Raw genomic sequence first — 15,026 nt, 5'->3', positions numbered from 1 at the left:
ACCAGGACAGAATCCGGTGCCCCAATCGGGACTAGAACCCGGGTGCCAGCGCTGCAGGCAGAGGATTAGTCAACAGAGCGCAGCACCGGCCAAAAAATTAAAGTCTTGAGACACTTCATAAAATATGTGTGTGATAAGAAACACAATGACAAATTAGAGTTGAAAAGCCCTTGTATTAAAGAAACATACCATTAATTAATTTACCATAAACTCCAAAGGCAAAGATCAATTTAACTGTCTCTATTCATATAACTGAAAACATTCACTGTAACATATCAATATTAACTAAGTTGTATAGTAACTTCTCAATTCTAAGAATCAGGCTCTTAAAAACATCCACAGATGGGCTGGCATTGTGGCACAGCAGGTTAAGCCTCCGCCAGCAATGCTGGCATCCCATATGGGCTCTGGTTCAAGTCCTGGCTGCCCCACTGTTGGATCCTGGTCCCTGCTAATGTGCTTGGGAAGGCAGTGAAAGATGTTCCAAGGGCTTGGGCCCCTACATTCATATGGGAGACCTGTGAGAAGCTCCTGGCTTCTGGCTTCAGCCTGGTCCAGCCTTGGCCATTGCAGCCATATGGGGAGTGAACCAGCAGATGGAAGATCTCTCTCCTCTCTGTAACTGCCTTTCAAACAAATAAAAAATAAATTTTAAAAAAAGGAAGAAAGAAAACATCTAGAGAAGGTTTGCTAACAGGTACAAAAGTAGTGAGACAAGAGGAATAAATTCTAGGGTTCTGCAGCACATGAGGGTGGCTATATTTAACAACAATTTATTATATAAGGGTCAGCATGGTGGCGTAATGGGTAAAGCTGCCACCAGCATTCCATACAGTGCTTGTTCCTGAACAGGCTGTCCCACTTCCAATCCAGCACCCTGCTGATAGCCTGGGAAAAACAGTGAAGAGTGGCCCAGGTGCTTGGGCCCCTGTCACCCATGCAGGAGACCTGAGGGAAGCTCCTAGCTCCTGGCTTCTGCCTGGCTCAGCACTAGCCATGCGGACTCTGGGGAGTGAACCAGCAGATAGAAGATATCTGTCTTTCCCCCTGTCTCTCTAACTCTTAACTTTCAAATGAAGAAATCTTAAAAAGAGTAACTTACTATATATTTCAAAATTTCTAGAAGAGAAGGTTTTTAATGTTTATACACAAAGAAATGACAAATGATTGAGGTGATGCTGATTATTCTAATTGAATCACTGCATACTATACACATGTATTAAATTAACATACTGTATCCCATAAATGTTTGTGGTTATTGTGTATCAATTACCATTTTTCACACACACAATATATGGTAGGACAACTTGTGAATAAGGAAAGTAAGATATGGTGAAATTACATGAGAAGGAAGGTACCAATAAAAATCCTTGAAAATAATCATTTTAATAAATGTTACCTGAAATAATGTAGAACAAACAACAAATGCTAGGTTTAGCAGATTTATTAGACATGTTATATTGCAAACATGAATATTACATAACTGATGTTGATTTACAGTTCCTTTCCTACTGGAAACAATTCAGGATCTCTCTTCACAGTTTCAAAAAGATGTTTGTAAATTTACTTTCCCTGACATAGGTGGGGAACTTGTTTCTGACAAGGGCCATTGGGTATTTATAACATCACTTGAGGGCCATATAAAATTATCACCTTAAAAATTAGCCTGATATCTGGGCTAGTGCTGTAGCACAGAGGATAAAGCTGCTGCCTGCAGTGTCAACATCCCATATGGGCGCGGGTTCGAGCCCTGCTCCACTTCTGATCCAGCTCTCTCCTATGGCCTGGGAAAGCAGTGGAAGATGGCTCAAGTCCTTGGGCCCCTGCACCCACGTGGGAGACCTGGATGAAGCTTCTGGCTCCTGGCTCAGAAGCTAACCAGCTCTGGCTATTGCCATCACTTGGGGACTGAACCAGCAGATGGAAGACTGCTCTCTCTCTCTACCTCTGCCTCTCTGTAACTCTGCCTTTCAAATAAAATAAATCTTTCAAAAAAATTAGCCTGCTATAGATTTGCTGAATTTTGAATCCCACCTGAAAATGCCTTGGCAAAGCCAGATCAAATGATTTTGTGGGCCTTACATGGCTCACAATCTGGACATTCCCCACTCTTGGAAGATTAAGTGCTTATTAAAAAGTACTCTCCCCCTGCATCATGTATTCATCTAAATATGTAAGGTTTTATAATTTCACACACTCTTTAGTGTATCTGAGCTCCACCTTCGAGATTGCAGTTGCTTTAAAAGGAAAAAGCTCTGGGGAAACCTTAGTTTACCTAAAAAAAAAAAAAAATCTGAAATTCAAAGTAAAGTGGTTTTAGTCCTTATGGTATTTGGTTATCATTTCTCCTTAGCTTATTTCTTCTTCATTCTTTCTGGTTTTTATTACCTTGATACTTCTTTTTTTTTTTTTTTTTTTTTTGACAGGCAGAGTGGACAGTGAGAGAGAGACAGAGAGAAAGGTCTTCCTTTGCCGTTGGTTCACCCTCCAATGGCCGCCGCGGCTGGCGCGCTGCGGCCGGCGCACCGCGCTGATCCGATGGCAGGAGCCAGGAGCCAGGAGCCAGGTGCTTTTTCCTGGTCTCCCATGGGGTGCAGGGCCCAAGCACCTGGGCCATCCTCCACTGCACTCCCTGGCCACAGCAGAGGGCTGGCCTGGAAGAGGGGCAACCGGGACAGAATCCGGCGCCCCGACCGGGACTAGAACCCGGTGTGCCGGCGCCGCTAGGCGGAGGATTAGCCTAGTGAGCCGCAGCGCCGGCCACCTTGATACTTCATTTTTAAAAAATATTTATTTACTTATGTATTTGACAGGCAGAGTGACACAGAGAGAGAAGGAGACCCAGAAAGAGATCTTCCATTTCCTGTTTCACTCTCCAAATGGCCACAAAGGCTAGGGCTGAGCCAAGCTGAAGCCAGGAATCAGGAATGCCAACAGAGTCTCCCATGTGAGGGGCAGAGGCCTGAGTACTCAGGCTACCTTCTGCTTTCCCAAGCACATCAGCAGGGAACAGGATTCGAAGTGGAAGAGTCAGGACTGAAATCTGTGCTCTGATACAGGATATTGGCATTGTAGGCAGCGCTGGCTTAACCAACTGCACCAAAATACTGGCCCCAGACCTTGATACTTTTGATCACTTGTCCTGGACTGAGGTTATTCATTTTTGGCAATAACATCATGGAAAGTATAGTGACTTTCTTAGAGCATCATATCACAAGACTCACAGTGTTAATATGTTTTTCTACTCGTGGCCATCATGTTGATCACTTAGCTACAGTGGTTTATGCTAGGGTTCTACTCTATAGTGTTACAGTCTTTAAAGGAAATGCTTTGAGGCTTCATAAATTCTGTTTCTCCCCATAATTTCACTAATATTAGCACTTACCAGTAGATTTTATTCACAGTAATTATTACTGTAGTTCTTACCTAAAGGATTTTTTAAAATAAAATGTTTTTAAAATTGTATTTGAAAGGCAGAGAGATACAGAGACAGGTATACACAGAGAGAGCACCCATCCCGTTTCACATACTAAATGTTTGTGACCATGGGGCCTGGGCAGATGTCAAAGCCAGAAGCAGGGAACTGAATCCAGGTTTTCCTGTGTGAATGGCATGACCTGCCGCACAGAGTCCGTATTAGCAGGAAATGAGAGTCTGGAGTTGGAGAGGAAAATCAAACACAGGCACTCTAATTTGGGAAGTGGGAGTCTTAACCAATCTCTTAATAGCTAAGCCAAATGCCTACCTAGCTAAAGGATGGTTTCTTATTTCCCTCTTTACTTCTATATTAACTAGATTCCTACAGTAATTTTTTTTTAATGTACCCCTGTTGCAACAGACATGTAGTATGTCTCTAGGAAGCTTCCCAGACATTGTGACATCATAGCACACACAGAAAGAGTACCTGTACGGCATAATGATGTGACCAGACAAGGTTCCTGGCAGAAAGCTCACTGGACCTGGAGGGAGAACTAGCCCAGGCCCTGGGAACATTTTTTGGATTAAAGACTAATGGTATGCTATTAGGAAAGCGCTAACCGAGTTTTATTTGAAAGCTGAATTGCGACTGGATCATAGAGTAAGTGTACCTTCAACTTTATGTTTCTGAATTATTCCCCAATTTGTTATAAGAACACATACTCGGCTGGCGCCACGGCTCACTAGGCTAATCCTCTGCCTGCGGCACTGGTACCCCCGGGGTTCTAGTCCCAGTTGGGGCGCTGGATTCTGTCCTGGTTCTCCTCTTCCAGTCCAGCTCTCTGCTGTGGCCCGGGAAGGCAGTGGAGGATGGCCCAAGTCCTTGGACCCTGCACCCTCACAGGAGACCAGGAGGAAATACCTGACTCCTGTCTTCAGATCAGCATGGTGCGCCAGCCGCAGCGGCCATCTGGGAGGTGAACCAACAGAAAAAGGAAGACCTTTCTCTCTGTCTCTCTCTCTCTCACTGTCTAACTCGGACTGTCAAAAAAAAAAAAAAAAAAAAAAAGAACACATACTCAACCCAACAGTACACAGTTCTCATTGCTTGGCATATTTTGCATTGGCATGGCATGAATTATTTTCACATTAATAATATTAATGTATTTTTAATTTCTAAAACAGTAATTAAGAGACATAAACACATACAAAATAAAAGCTTCATAAGGTTCTCAAAGTTTTAACCATCAAAAAAGTTCATACCCCATAGTTTTAAAACTTTAATATTTTACATTTCACAATTCACACTTGAAATTAGTTTTTATGTAAATGTTGGTATCAATTGTTAGCTTCTTATAAGAACAATGGAGTACCATTTATTGATAAGTCAACTCTGCTGCTATACAAAGCCTTCACTGTTTTTTTTTTTTATCTTATTTTATTTTTTTGACAGGCAGAGTGGACAGTGAGAGAGAGACAGAGAGAAAGGTCTTCCTTTTACCGTTGGTTCACCCTCCAATGGCCGCCACGGCTGGTGCGCTGCGACCAGCGCACCGCGCTGATCCGATGGCAGGAGCCAGGTACTTATCCTGGTCTCCCATGGGGTGCAGGGCCCAAGTACTTGGGCCATCCTCCACTGCACTTCCCTGGCCACAGCAGAGAGCTGGCCTGGAAGAGGGGCAACCAGGACAGAATCTGGCGCCCCAACCGGGACCAGAACCTGGTGTGCCGGTGCCGCAAAGGCTGAGGATTAGCCTAGTGAGCCACGGCGCCAGCCTTAGCCTTCACTGTTATAACTCCAGCTGCTTATGTGTGTTTGTGGGTGTGTATACTAAGCTGCTTCTGGACCCTCAATTCTGTTCTTTGGGCTATTTGTCACTGTCCCAGTATCACATGGTCTAATTTCATATATTGCTGGATATACAAGTATGGTAGGGCATCACATCTAGTAAAGTGAGTCTCCCCTCAGCCCCTTTATATTTTCTCTTCTTCACGGGGCCCTTTGCACATTTTATAGTTTACTCTTCTATATGAATTTTAGAACTGGTTTGTTCAATTTTCTGAAAACTGTTAGGATTTCAATGGAAATTTTATTGAGATTAGATAATAATATAAGGAGAATTGACAGTTTCATAATATTAAGCCTTCTTGTCTACCTACATGATTTATATTGTATTTATGAAAATCCTCCTTTTATAACCAATAAACTTGTATAATGCTGTCCATTTGCTATTAGGTTCATTTCTAAGTACCTAATAATAAGGTGTACTTTAAGTCATACACGTTTTCCAACCAGTTATCACTCATCTATAGGCAAGTCATTGATCTCCCTTGCTGATCATGTATCTGAGCACTGTAGGTGAACTATTTTTAAATGACTTTTAATAGTTTAAAAAAGGATCTATTTGGATTTACTATGTAAATAGTAACATCACTGGAGCTGGAATTTTTTTCATTTCTGCTGTAATGACCATGCACATTATTTCTCAGCTAGGTCATCTGTATAATATTAAATAAAAGTTCATTTAATCAATATTCTTTTCTTGTCCCTGAACTTAAAAGCTACTAACAGTTCACTATTAGATAGTGAAATTGATACAGAATTTTGGTAGATATATTTTATTAGGTTGAGGAAATCCCATTTGATAACTTTTTAAGAATGTTTTCATAAATAGGTGAATTTCACCATATACTTCTCTGCATGTACTGAGATTATCATATAGCTTTTCTCTCTTAATTTGATAAATTAATTTGTCTTCCCATTTGAAATCATCCTTGTATTTCTAGGACTGAACACTAGTTCTGGTACACAACGCTAGTTGACCATCAATATCTATTCTCACACAGAAAGACATTGAGTGAGATTGGCCCAAAATTTGATTTTTCATACTAACCTTATAAGATTTCATAAAATTATATCAACCTCAGAAATCTATTAGGAAGTCTTCCCTGTTTTATGATATGAATAATCTGTTCTTTAAAACTTTGTTAAAGCTTGTCTATAAAAGTAGCTGGAGTTGTTTCTCTTGCAGAAGATGAAGGGGAGACAGAGGCAATTATCTTTAAAGAATTGAATTTACATCTCCAAATATAGTCAAACTCATGTACTTATAAAAAGGACTCGTAGTTTGACAATATGAATTTTTTTGGTGGGAAGGGATACAATTCAGTCAATAACAGTAACTTGTTTTCCTTAGAACATGTTCCATCTGGATAGCCTTTAAATTTATTACTATACATTTTAAACCACTGATTTACTTTCTACAAATCATGCATTCCTAAAGGAATACAACTGGTTCTTGGAAAGGTAGAGTAAAAAATCTTAAACAATATTCTACAGAAACCCTAAGGCTCAAATCTACTAGATAAAATCTTATTCCTTAACATATAATTTCTCATCTCAAGGAGAATTTTAATTACATAGTTTCCCCCTACTTGGGGGCAACAACAACAACAAAAAAGTTGAGAAACACTGTTCTAGGTCTGTGTCATTTTACCTGGGGCATCCTCTGCTGCTTTCCCAGGCCATAGCAGAGAGCTGCATTGGAAATGGAGCAGCCAGGACTTGAACTAGCACCTATATGGGATGCTGGCACTGCAGGTGGTAGCTTTACTCACTATGCCACAGTGCTGGGTCCCCATTTTTCTATTTCTTCCTAAGTCAGTTTTAGCAACTGCATTAGTTTGATAGGGATGTCATATATAAACAGATGGGATGCCATAAATAACAGAATTTATTTCCTCAAGTTCTGAATGTCTGTCAGAAGCCCAATATCAAGGTATTAGCAGGTTTAGTTTCTTCTAAGGCTTGCAGAAATCTTGCTGTTGTGACTGTTTTCTCATGGTTGTCCCACTCTGCCCAAGTGCTGCTCCTGACTTCTCGTCTCTTTGTATGTCCAAATCTCTTCCTCTTAAAAGGACACCAGTCAGAATAGACTAGGGTTACCAAAGGGCCCTTATTTACCTCTTTAAAGGCCCTACATTTAAAAGATTATATTTACAACTCAAAATACAGTCACATTCTCAGCTACTCATACAAGGAGTTAGGGCTTCTTAATACAAATTTTGGGTGAGGTGGGATATGATTTAGCTTGTAATAGTAACTTATGATTTTTCTAGAACACACTCCATTTGGATACTTTTTAAATGTATTGCCATATAATTTCAGATGGTAAATTTTCTCTCTCTTTAAAAATCTCCACTTTTTTGTAGTTATATTATTTTTAATGCTAATACGGTTATTTGTTAAACTATTCCTGGTCTACTGGAAAAATTTTTAAGACGTTGGTTTATATCATTAATTTTTTTAAGCTACTGGCTATGTTGAGAATCTGTACCATTATATTTTACTTAAATTTATTTACTTATTTATTTACTTATTTATTTATTGTTTGAAAGGCAAATGGAAAGAGATCTTCCTTGTACTGGTTAACTCTTCAAATGCTTGCAACAGTCAGGGCTGGGCCAAGAGGAAGTAAGGCATCAAGAACTCAATCTGAGTCAGCCACTTGCAGCCTCCCAGCATGTCCCTTGGATTCAAACCCAGGTACTCTAATATGGGATGCGGGTATCTTAAGCAACATCTTCACTGATGCACTTGTCCAAACTTTATATGTATTTTACTTACTGTCAACCCACAGTTTCTTAGTTTCAATTTTAATTTCATTTTCAAAATCATAAAATAGTTTAAAGTTTAATTTTTTGGTTTCTAGAAACAAGGCACTTTCGTGGGCATCTTTTAGCTACTGAGTTCCAAGCTTAGCATGATCAGAGAATAAAGCCACTGATTTTTTGATAATCATTTAGTCTTTGTGGAAATTTATTGAGACTATCTGTGCTATTCAAATTACCCCATTTTTTTTAAAGATTTATTTTATTCATTTGAAATTTTACAGATTTTACAGTTACAGAGAGAGTTGGAGCCAGAGAGAGAAAGGTCTTCCTTCTGTTGGTTCACTCCTCAAGTGACCGCAATGGCCAGAGCTGAGCTGATCCGAAGCCAGCAGTCAGGAGCTTCTTCCAGGTCTCCCATGTGGGTACAGGAGCCCTCAAAGACTTGGGCCATCTTCTACTGCTTTCCTAGGCCACAGAAGAGAGCTGGATCAGAAGTGGAGCAGCCGAGACTAAAACTGGCTCCCATATGGGATGCTGGTGCTGTAGGCCAGGGCTTTAACCCACTGTGCTACAGTGTTGGCCCCCAACCATCTGTCTTATACCTCCTATTATTTTTGTCTCCTTAGCTTATCAGTTCCTAAGCGAAATGCATTAAAAATCTCTTACCTACTTGTGGTGTTGTGTTTTGTAAGAAATATTTGGTCTTTCTTCTCAGGTCCTGAATTAGGGTTCCTAAAATCGTTGTAGATAGAAGTGCTTCCAGAATCTCTTTTAGTATTTGGTCCTTGACCCTGGTTCCTGACATAGAACTTCCAAGATCTTTGTAATTTCCTACATTTTTATAGGAGCAGCTAAGAGAGCTCCCAATCCCTTGGCATTTCTCAGTGATAGGGTCATTTTTGTTCTAATGGCTTGACTCTTGGGCTCCCATAGGACCTTAAGATGTAAACTGGTTGCCAGGGGAACCAATTACATGATTCAAATGGAACTTACAGCCCCAATTTTCAACTTCCGGGGAAGGCAGAGGGCTGCAAGATGGGTTGATTACCAATAGTCATTGATCTTATCAATCACTTCATGTGATAGAGCTGCCATAAAAACCCAAAAGGATTGGGTCTAGACAGCAACTGAGTTGTTGAACACCTGGTTTAAGGTGCTAGCAGGGGGGAAGTCATGCTCCATCCCTACATGTCACCTTAGGCTTCCCTTCATATGGCTGTCCATCTAGATCCTTTGAAATATCTTTTATAATACAACAAGCCAGTAAGCTAAGTATTTCCTGGATTCTATGAGCCATCCTAGATTTCCCTGGATTCCATAAGCCATTCTATAAGACATTAATAGAAATTAATCTATTTCAAGGAGGGAAGAGTGGGAACTCTGATTTACAGCCAATCCCATCATAAGTAAAGGTCAAGGGGCAGACTCTGTGGGCACACAGGGTTGGGATTCTGCCACCTCCGTGGGAGACGTGGATGGAGTTCCTGGCTTGCTTTCGGGCTGCCTAGCCTTGGATGTTGTGGGCATTTGGAAAGTAAACTAATGGGTAGAAGATATGTCATTCTGCCTTTCAGTTAAATAAATAAATAAATGAATCTTTAAAAAAAAAAAAAGGTAGTAGTAGAGATCAGAACCTGAGACAAAATTGGCATCTAAAGTAGAAGACAGTCTTGTGGGACAGAGCCCTTAACTGTGAAATCTGTATCACTCTTCAGGTAAGTGTCAGAATTGAGTTACACACCACCTAGCTGGTATATGCTGGGCACTGCTTGGTGTGTGGGGAAAATCGTACACATATGCTCATGGAAATGTTCTGAGATGTGAGAGCACAGTAGGAAAGGCTGTTTTTTCTTCAAGACTATTCTATTAAACTAAATATATATATTATAATTGGGGGGGTACTGGCACTGTGGCATAGCAGGTAAAGTCACCATCTACAACACCATATCCCTTGTGCGCATTGCTTCCTGTCCCAGCTGCTTCACTTCTGAACTCTCTGCTAACGGCCTGGGTAAGCAGCGGAGGATGGCCCAATTGTCTGGGCCCCTGCTAACCATGTGGAAGAGCCAGATGAAGCTTCTGGCTCCTGGCTTCAGCCTGGCCAATCCCTGGCTGTTGCAGTCATCTGAGGAATGAACCACTAGATAAATATCTGTTTCTCTTTTTAACTCTGCCTTTCAAATCAATCAATTTAATAAACACAGGGCCGGTGCTATGGCGCAGTGGGTTAACGTCCTGCCTGAAGTGCCGGCATTCCATATGGGCGCTGATTCGAGACCCAGCTACTGTACTTCCAATCCAGCTCTCTGCTATGGCCCGGGAAAGCAGTGGGAGATGGCCCAAGTCCTTGGGCCCCTGCACCCTTCTGGGAAACCCAGAAGAAGCTCCTGGCTCCTGGCTTCAGATTGGTGCAGCTCCGGCCGTTGTGGCCATCTGGAGAGTGAACTAATGGATGGATGACCTCTCTCTCTTCCTCACCTCTCTCTGTGTAGCTCTGATTTCAAATAAATAAATAAATCTTAAATAAATAAATACACCTTTAAAATATATTTTCAGATTAGGTTCATATAGTTTTTATTTATTTATTTATTTGACAAGCAGAGTGGACAGTGAGAGAGAGAAAAAGGTCTTCCTTTGCCGTTGGTTCACCCCCCAATGGCACTGCCGCTGGTGCGCTGCTGCCGCTGGTGCACTGCTGCCGGCGCATCGCGCTGATCCGAAGCCAGGAGCCAGGTGCTTCTCCTGGTCTCCCATGCGGGTGCAGGGCCCAAGGACTTGGGCCATCTTCCACTGCCTTACCGGGCCACAGCAGAGAGCTGGACTGGAAGAGGAGCAACCGGGACAGAATCCAGCGCCCCAACCGGGACTAGAACCTGGGGTGCTGGCGCCACAGGCGGAGAATTCCAGTGAACAGGTCCCTTTATTCATTAACTGCCATTGTTTATACATCAATTCACTTGGATTTCTGATACACAGACTTCCTTTATTTTGTGGTTGGTCCAAATATAAAGTAGTCTTTTTAATTTTAATTTTATTTATTTATTTGTTTACAGAGAGACAGAATTCCTAACCACTGGTTCATTCCCCAAATGCCCTCAACAGCTGGATTGGGAAAGGCCAAAGCTGTGGGCCAGGAACTTAATCAAAGTGTCCCCTGAAGGCGGCAGAAGCCTATTTACTTGAGCCATCATTGTTGCTTTCCTTGGTTTGCATTAGTAAGAAGCTGGAGTCCGGCTAGAGTTAGGCTTCCAAGTGGGATGTAGTCATCATCCAAGTGGAATGATAGGCTGATGGTTTGCTTTTGTTTGTTTTTTAATGCTAGCCTAACCCAACTTTTGAAGCCCTGGTTACATGCTAGTCAGTTTCTCTTTATGAACAACAGATGTATACCACAATAATTTCTCTTATCAGCTCTCATACTCTGGGTCTTATCTGTCCACCCTAATTGCCTCAGGGTCAGACACCTTACAAAGTGAGAAAGGACCTTAGGCACTGGAGCAGAGAGAAAGTATGCAGATTAGCCAATCACAGGAAGTCCAAGAATCCTTGCTAACCCACCCTTCTTGCCAAATACAAACTGTTTTCTACAGCTACAGTTTGCTGTTAATCTAACATTTGGCACAATTCTGCATATGCCCCCGCAAGGGGACTTTTCTCTCACTCAAGAGCTATAAACACCAAAGAGTTGAATACTTCAACTAAGACAACAACAAGTAGCTACAGATTTTTCATTTCATTATATATCCACAAGTCTACAGCACAGGTTGACATGGCAAATTAGTTCCACAAGGTCATTTAGATAACTAGACTCCTGTCTCTTACTCCCAGGGGTTGTTTGCATGAGAAGGAGGGGGTCATTTTTATCAGCTCAGAAAAGACTTGTGTTTACTTCAGTGCAGACTGTCAGTCATCAACTCTTTAAATACTGTTTTTTCCCAATTTCTTATGTAATGAAATTGGCATAAATATATACATTCTGTCAATGCTGATAGAAAAGCCAATTATCATTTTAATGCTTTGGCATTAATGAAGAACATGCTAACATCTCCTAAAACAGAAATAATTTGTGGTCATAAATGCCAGGAATACTAATATCAATGAATAAGTCTTTTCTCAGCTGAACCATACCCTGTCTTCTAAAATATCAAAATAATTTATCCTTGGGGAGGAATTATTCTTTTAACTCTGTGATACAGGTGCAGGTGACAAATGCATTAAGTGTATCAATAAGAAAGAACTGTGACCCAAGAATTTCAAAATTTCAGGGGGAAATGGGTAATTTATATCATCCTAATAAAAATCCTACTCAAAAATCACAAACTTTGCCAGATCCAGGACACTGCAACCAACTAAAAAATATAGCCATTTTTTCAGTAACACTGGACATGAAGTAATATAACATTTAAAATACCCATAAAAGGTCTTTTTAATGGTTTTAAGTAAGCTCAGTGGAGTTTTCATGGCACAGTACAAAGAAAAATGCTAAAGTCTTCCCTTTAGGACCTCTCAGTCTAGAAACATGGGACACTGAATCATAATAACAGAATTTCAGAACTGGAAAATGATATCATCAGAGCATGCTTTTAACAGATCAAGTATCTGAAGTCTAAGTTTAGCATCGAATCTTATCATCAATGACTTAATTTCCAAAACTGAGACTCTACAGCTAAAAGTAACTAATCCAAAATCCATAGATGCTGCAAAGAAATGACTAAGGAATAATTAAACATAGATAACTTAGGTCACAGGAGAGGAGTTTATGTCACACTGGAATATTAATGGCTCTCTTCTACTTAATTTTTTTTTTAAGATTTTATTTATTTTATTTGAGAGGTAGAGTTACAGACAGTGAGAGGAAGAGACAGAGAGAAAGGTGTTCCTTCTGCTGGTTCACTCCCCAAATGGCTGCAATGGCTGAAGCTGTGCCAATCCAAAGCCAGTAGCCAGGAGCTTCTTCCCAGTCTCTCAGGTGGGTGCAGGGGCCCAAGGACTTGGGCCATCTTCTACTGCTTTCCCAGGCCATAGCAGAGAGCTGGCTTGGAAGTGGAACAGCTGGACTAAAACCGGCACCCATATGGGATGCTGGCGTCACAGGTGAAGGAGTAGCCTACTGTGCCATGGCCCTGGCCCCTCTTCTATTTAATTAATAGTTTAAAAATGCAAGAAGATGTATAGCATAAACAACATTTAACTACATGGGAAGGGAACTGTTCAAAATTCTAGTTACTTGCAAAGGTTCCGGCATTCCTTGTAGAATAAACCAGAAAAATTCTGAAAGTTAAATTTTAGGCTATAATTCAAGTATTATCACGCAAAACTTGCTTTAAACATGATAATATATTTTAGCTTGACCAATGTAAACAAACTCTCCTTCGAAAGAAGTAATTTTATTCTCCAAATAGAAATATTTGTCACAAATAGTTTTCAAGCAAACAAGATTCCTTGTATGAAATCCTGAAGTAACTGTTATACTCTGACATTAAAAACTTTTAAACAAATACTCATAGCTCAGCATTTTCTGAACTAAAATATCAGCATTTGATTATTAAATAGAAATAAAGGACTCTGATTTACATGAGGGCAATATTATGTACTAATACCATAATTTCACTATAACATATAAAAATTACTATTTTATGTATTTTAGATAATTGCATTTAATTCCGCAATAAGATATGTGACCATTCTGCTTACTATGACTCACACAATTATCAATATTTTTATCTCTATGCTGTATTTCAATAACAAGTAACATTTTGGAATATATCTGATATTGACATTACCCATTAAAGAAATCTATAGCCAGTACTATAGGCTCAATTTTTAATACTTCCCCAGGTTACTGCATTATTTTGACCTCAGACACAAGTGTAGTAACAAGTTAAAAAACAAAAAGGATGTATATGTAACCAGAAGCAAATTTTTTGAGTAGGAAACATTTTGTTTACATAAAATACACTAAGTTTTAAAAATTTAAAGAAGTCGAGCCGGCGCCGTGGCTCAATAGGCTAATCCTCCACCTTGCGGCGCCGGCAAACCGGGTTCTAGTCCCGGTTGGGGCGCCGGATTCTGTCCCGGTTGCCCCTCTTCCAGGCCAGCTCTCTGCTATGGCCAGGGAGTGCAGTGGAGGATGGCCCAGGTGCTTGGGCCCTGCACCCCATGGGAGACCAGGAAAAGCACCTGGCTCCTGGCTCCTGCCAGGATCAGCGCGGTGCGCCGGCTGCAGCGGCGGCCATTGGAGGGTGAACCAGCGGCAAAGGAAGACCTTTCTCTCTCTGTCTCTCTCTCTCACTGTCCACTCTGCCTGTCAAAAAAAAAAAAAAAAAAAAAAAAAAAAAAAAAAAAAAAAATTTAAAGAAGTAAATGAAAAACAGCTCAAGAGATGATCTGTCCCAACCATATCTTTCCAGGTATGTCTTATTATTACACCTATTTTCATTCTTTGAAGTATTATATAAGGGGTCAGTGTTGTGGCATAGTGGGTAAAGTTACCATTTGCAACACTGGCGTCCCGTATGGGCAATGCCTGGAGTCACAGCTACTCCAGTTCTGATGCAACTCCCTGCTAATGACCTTGGAAAAGTAGTGGAGTATGGCCCAAGCATTGGGACCCTGCCACTTATGAGGAAGACCCAGAAGAGTCTCATGGCTCCTGGCTTTTGCCATGGCCCAGGCCTGGGCCAGCCATGGCCATGGAGGCCATCCAGGAAGTGAATCAGCAGATGGAAGATAGATCTCCCTCTGTCTCTCTTCTCTTCCAAACAAGCAAAAAATTTTAAAAAACCATAAAGTGTTATATAAACTCTCCAAGGCCAAAAATGAAAATATTTGCATTCTCTGTGATGTCCATAAATCATCCTTAAGTTACAACAACCCAGGGGCTGGCACTGTGGCACAGCAGGCTAAGCTGCTGCCTGTAGCACCACCATCCCGTATGAGTACAAGTTTTGAATCCCTGTTGCTCCACTTCTGATTCAGCTCCCTATTAATGAGAA

The 15,026-nt window shown here is 40.9% G+C and overlaps 1 protein-coding gene and 1 long non-coding RNA gene across 19 annotated transcripts in view; both read right to left on the bottom strand.

Annotated features, from left to right (window-relative positions):
• PHKB (phosphorylase kinase regulatory subunit beta) overlaps positions 1–15,026 on the bottom strand; it is a 226,063-nt gene that overhangs the window by 144,799 nt on the left and 66,238 nt on the right.
• LOC149120944 (uncharacterized) lies at positions 345–5,301 on the bottom strand. The gene is made up of 2 exons (XR_016224837.1): positions 2,765–5,301; positions 345–2,388 (listed from the first exon to the last, which is right to left on the bottom strand). It is a non-coding gene; the product is annotated as an uncharacterized LOC149120944 (long non-coding RNA).

The sequence above is a fragment of the Oryctolagus cuniculus genome, chromosome 18 (assembly GCF_051225735.1).
Source record: "Oryctolagus cuniculus isolate XC-2025 breed Fujian yellow rabbit chromosome 18, ASM5122573v1, whole genome shotgun sequence".
Lineage (NCBI taxonomy): Eukaryota > Metazoa > Chordata > Mammalia > Lagomorpha > Leporidae > Oryctolagus > Oryctolagus cuniculus.
Note: the sequence above shows the minus strand (reverse complement) of the source record. Positions and strands in the feature narration are given on the sequence as shown.